Consider the following 6,000-nt stretch of genomic DNA (forward strand, 5'->3'; position numbering starts at 1 on the left):
AAAGTAGTTTAGGACTATTTAGGGGAAACCCAAAAAGGAGACAGTCATCAGAAAAGGAAGAAAAATGGCAAACGACCCTCAAGAGGGGATGTTGGCCCGAGAGGATTAGTGACGACAGAACCAGATGGGTCCAAAGTAGTTTGGGACCGCTTAAGGGAACCATCTGGCAAATTTGACTTCTTTGTAAAGTATTTAGCACCCTTTGGATCAGGCGAACCATTCACAGGGACACCAACAAGCTGGAATATAGGCCCCGACGGCTTACCGTTACCACCGTTAACGCCACCTGGTCATAGCACAAAGCTTCCTTCAAAACTAAAAGCCACTTAAGGTTTGGGCAGGTTCGTTATGCCACCTACCAACGTGCCACTTCTGAAATGGAGAGTTGTGAGGCACAAGAAATTCCCAGTTGCCATAACAAGGACCCAAAAGCAATGTCTTCAATGAAAACGGGCTACACAGAAGTACCTCAAACAATAGAAAATCGACATACAAGAAAGCCCCAATATTCAATAGGAGGCTAGCTAGTTCAGAAGGAAGTCCACAGAGGATCAGGATGAAGGAAACGAGGCCAAAAGTCAAAAGAATAGGACCATTCACATTGGATAGATACCACTCAACCTCTGTTGCGTAGTCTCGTTAATACTACCTTCTCAATTCCGATCCACTATCAGTAATACCCAGGGCTAACAAAAATTGAATTCCTTGAGGTTGATACAGATGAGCCCGTATCAGTACTGTCCAATGGAACTAAGAGAAGAAGAAAGGTATAAACTTATCAGCACCCAGGCACAAAAAGAAGGAATTGCAGAGCCCATTTGCCAAGTCACTTTGCAAGCAATAGAAAGGAAACCTAAGCAGGCTATCCTGGAGAAACCCAACGCAAAGATGACTCAGCACCTGAAGCTTTTATACATTAGGGCATACTTCGATGGGAGGCCAATGGCTAGTGTCCTCGTGGATAATGGCTCGGTAGTGAACATTATGCCAGCTCGCATGATGATCAAGATAGCACGAGAGGAGCATGACCCGATGTTGACTGAGGTATCAGTAGTAGGGTTCACTGGGATCGCTTTTAAGGTTCTTAGCGTACTATCATTAGAGGTTAATGTTGGGACAAAGTCATCACTAATGGCCTTTTTTGTAATCAGTACTACAGCGCAATACCAAGCCCTCCTGGAACAGGATTAGATTCATGCCAATGAATGTGTACCCTCTTCACTGCACTACATGCTTCTGCTGTGGAAAAGGGAGAAAGTAAAACTGGTCTGGGCTGAAAACAAGCCATTCACAGCAACTACTGACTTCATGAATGCAAGGTATTACGACATTGACGTGGGCCCGTTCACATCCTGAAAGACTCAAGGAATCCTCTCATGTAGAACAACAACAGACACTTTAGTGCCTCTAACTTTACATAGGTGTGAGCCCATCATAGAACTAATTGATGACTAAAATAAATGAAGGAAAGGCCGTAGCAGTCACAGCCATCCAGAAGTTATGGTTGTACAATCTACAAGAGAAATTAGAACTCTACGGACCTGAAGTCTATAGGACTGAAGTCGTATACGAAGATGAGACACAAAAGACAGCACAACTGCACAAGCTAGACCCTGCACCTCTAAAATTTGAAGACATCCCAGAGGTCCAGGATCCACTAGAAGAAGTAAACCTTGAATCACTAGAAGAGCCGAGAATCACATTCATTAGCTCACTATTAAATAAAGAACAGAAGGATGCCATCAAGCTAACATTGTTGGAATTCAAGGACTGCTTTGCATGGGACTATGATGAAATACCATGGTTGGCTAGGCAACTAGTCGAACACAGGCTTCCTATAAAGCCAAACTATAGACCGTTTACATCTGGCCCTGCAAGTATACTCAATGGCTCTCAAACATAGTCCCAGTAATCAAGAAGAATGGGAAATTGTGAGTTTGTGTAAATTTTTGAAACATAAACACGGCCATACCCAAAGATGTGTATGCAATGCCTATTATAGACAGATTGATAGATGTTGGGGCCGAAAATGCTTTACAAGACCGCTTTAAGTGTCCGAGCTCTATTGGAACTTTTAAATAGGTAGTTATGCCTTTCAGACTAAAGAATGCTAGGGCCATCTATTAGCGAGCTATGAATGCCATCTTTCACAATATGATAGGAAAGCATCTAGAAGTATACATAGATGACATAATGATAAAATCTAAAAGGGCACGTGATCATATTAAACATTTGAGGACGAGTTTCCTTCGAATGAGGAAAGTCAGCCTTAAGCTAAATCCACTAAAGTGTGCTTTCATTGTAACTATAGGTAACTTCCTTGGATTCCTGGTTTATAAAAGGGGAATTGAAGTAGATCGAAACAAAGCACTGGCCATCTTGGAGGTAAAGGCACTGAGTAACAAAAAAGATCTTCAAAGGTTCCTGGGGTAAGTCAATAACCTCAGACGTTTTATCCCAAACCTTATAAGGAAGATGAAGGAGTTTTCTAAACTCTTAAAACTTAAAGATGCCGAGGAATTCACCTGAACCAAACATTATCAAGCAGCCTTTGACAAAATTAAAGAATACTTAACGAAAGCTCTGGTCTTAGCATCCCCAAGGGAGAACACCCTATTTTTGTTGTATCTAGCTTCTACTGCCACGTCCGTAAGTTGTATGTTAGCCCAAAATATTGATAGGGGATGTGAGCAGGTGGTTTATTATTTAAGTAGGTGTTCAACTCCCATTGAGACCTGATACTCAACTGTGGAAATAGCGTGTTTGGCGCTATATTATACTTGTACTAAGTTAAGGCATTGTATAATAAACACAGTTGTATATGTGGTTTCTCATTTTGATCTGATCAAATACACGCTTAATCGGCCAATTATGATAGCCCGTATAAGGAAAATGGAGTTTGGCCTTGACAAGATTTTCTTTAATATTTTTGTCCCAAAAATCGATAAAAGGCCAAGCATTAGCAGACTTCCTGGCTGATCATCCCTTAGCCAAACTCCTTGAAGATGAACAAGAATTATCGGTGTTCTTAGTAGACCCAGGGCCTTGGGTGCTTAAGTTCAATGGATCGAGCACTGAACAGGCATCTGGGGCTGGTATAGTGATAACCTCTCCTACGGGGATCAAAACAATATTATGTCTTCAATTAAATTTTGATGTACTAACAACCAGGCGAAATATGAAGCATTGCTCACAGGGCTTGAGATTCTTTAAGAAATGAAGGCCCATGATGTGATCATAAAGGAGGATTCTCAGTTAATCATCAAATAGTTAACTGGCAAGTACAAATGCACGAGCCCAACTCTAGTGATGTATTATGCTGGGGCTTCCCAGATTCTAGAGGAGTTTGAAATAGTAACGTTAATCCACATTCCTCGAGCTCAAAACTGGGAAGCCAATAAACTGGCTCAAATAGCATCAGGGCTAAGGTTATCACCTAAACTCACTAGAAAGATAATTGTGGTGGAGCAGAAAGAACACCCCTCGGTCATTCAGTGTGGTTTGACAGTACAATGCAGTACGGTTTCGTAAAGGTTAGCCCCAAATTGGAGAGATGAGTTTAAAAGTTATCTTCAAGATCCTAGTCAACATTACCCTTATAAAACAAGGATACGTGCTCAATACTTTATTTTAATTGGAGACAAGTTATACAAGAAGGGCCCCGATGGGTTGTTACTTAAATGTTTGGCCTTCACTGATTATATGGAGGTCTTAAGATAGGTATATGAGGGAGTCTGTGGGGCTCATCAGTCGGGGCCAAAGATGCAATAGCTAGTGCATAGGCATGATATAATTGGCTATCAATGACAAAAGACTGTATCGAATACACTAGGAGATGTAGGAAGTCTTAGACTCACGGGCCAACCCAACAAGTGACAGCATCAAACATGTATTCGATTATCAAACCATGGCCTTTTTGAGGATGGGCCATGGATATAATAGGAAAAATCTATTCGGCCTCATCCAAGGGCCACTCATTCATCTTAGTGGCTACAGATTATTTCACTAAGTGGGTTGAGGCCATCCCTATGAAGAAAGTAGAACAGGGTGATGTTATTAACTTCGTACGGGAATAAGTTATGTTTCATTTTGGGATTCCTCAAATGATTACAGCAAACCAGGGGACAATGTTCACCAAAAGTGAATTCAAGGCCTTTATTGAGGAAATCGGGATTAAGTTATTAACATCCTCACCATATTATCCTTAGGAAAACAGACAAGCCAAAGCTTCCAACAAGATCATCCTCAGAATTCTAAAGAAAACAATTGAAAGGAATCCTCGAGAATGGCACGAACGATTGGCTTTGACATTATGGGCATACCGGACATCTAAAAGAAAGGCTACAAGCATGAGCCCATATGTGTTAACATATGGTCACGAGGCCATTTTGCCTATGGAAATAGCAATTCCCTCTTTACATGTTGTGAGTAGTCTAAGAAGGCCGTCTGATGACTATAACGAAGCCATAATAAATGAGCTAATCCAGTTAGATGATATTCACTTACAAGCACTCGATCATATGATCGTCTAGAAGAAAGAAGTTTCAAGAATATACAATAAGAAGATAAGATGGAAACATTTTCAGGCGGGCGAGATCATATGGAAATTTATGTTATTACCTGGTTTTAAAGACCGGACACTTGGTAAGTTTTTACTTAATTGGGAAGGACTGTTCAAGATAGATGAAGTACTTAAAGGGAACACGTACATATTAGCTAGCGTCGTCAAAATTCCACACAAACAGGCTATAAACAGCAAACATTTGAAGAAATATTGGCCGTCATTAAAATAGGAAAGTGATAAAGGACCCAAGGCCTAGAATGGCCTCTGGGCATACAAAATGCGCACAATAAGGAAAAATGTTTGTTCTTTATTATCATTGAATCGTGTTACAAAGAATAAAGAATAAACATGTGTATTTATATGTAAGCACACTATTTACAAAGGTTGCACATAAGCTCCCACATTGACCGAGCTGATTCCAGATTCGCAAAAAGGGTCAGATAACGTGTGAGGACCATTTCAAACTCAAGCATAGCTTAAAGCTTAGTGTCCAAGAAGGTCCGCCTCATCCAGTACCTTGGTAGCAACCTCCAGCTCGAGTTTTGTTGGACTGTCCTCAGCATCAGCCTTCGCTAACTCTTCTTTAGCTCCTGCAAGATGGCGCCTCAAGTCTGCCAGCTTAGCCCATAATGCCCAAAGATTATCAACACGAGGGGAAATTTCCTAGACTCGATCAGTAGCAGCAGTCATCTGAGTCTTGGTGGCCAAGTTTTCATCCCTCACTGCCTAGTTATTCTTTAAATATTCAGACAAGAAGGGGAGTTCTTTGCGGCATTGGCTGACAATGCCATAACATGCTGGGACTTGAACTCTTAAGAGTGTTAACTCGAACATAGAGACTGCCTTCACCATAGCCTCGAAAGCCTGGATCATTTCCTTAAAATTTTATTCAGGGATGAGGAAGAGATCGCGGCTGAGTTGGAACTAGACGACTCTTCAAGCGTCTAATATAACGTCCATCTCAGGGATGCAAATGTGAGAGAAAAGAGCATCTGTAGGTACTGCCTCCAGTGCAACCAGCTGAAGAAAATAAAGTAACATTAGCAAAAGACCAAAACAAAGCTAACAGGAGTGGAAATGAAAGCAAAAAAGACTATACCTAAATTGGGTCCATGAGAGCTTTGTCTTCACTCATGGAAGAAGGAAGAGTGCATGCAGACCATGCCACCAAGCACAGAGCTTTCTCTACACAGTCCGTCAAAGTGAAGGAACCCACTTGACCTTGCATTGAGCTACCTTGAACAAAAACCAAAGTGGTCAGAGCATCACTCATGGGCTTCGCCTGCAGCCCCTCAAAGCTCCTACCCTCTTGGATATTTAAGTAGGAGGAAAGATTAGACTGAGGGAGGGAGACCATCTGGGGGCTTGCAGTAGCAACATGGTCCTGGATACTAAGCTCCAGCCTATCACTTAAGGCAATAGTAGCTTCCCCTTGA

The sequence above is a fragment of the Prosopis cineraria genome, unplaced genomic scaffold (genome assembly GCF_029017545.1).
Source record: "Prosopis cineraria cultivar Desert tree isolate PC_DT_omini unplaced genomic scaffold, ASM2901754v1 PC8, whole genome shotgun sequence".
In the NCBI taxonomy this organism is placed as follows: Eukaryota; Viridiplantae; Streptophyta; class Magnoliopsida; order Fabales; family Fabaceae; genus Prosopis; species Prosopis cineraria.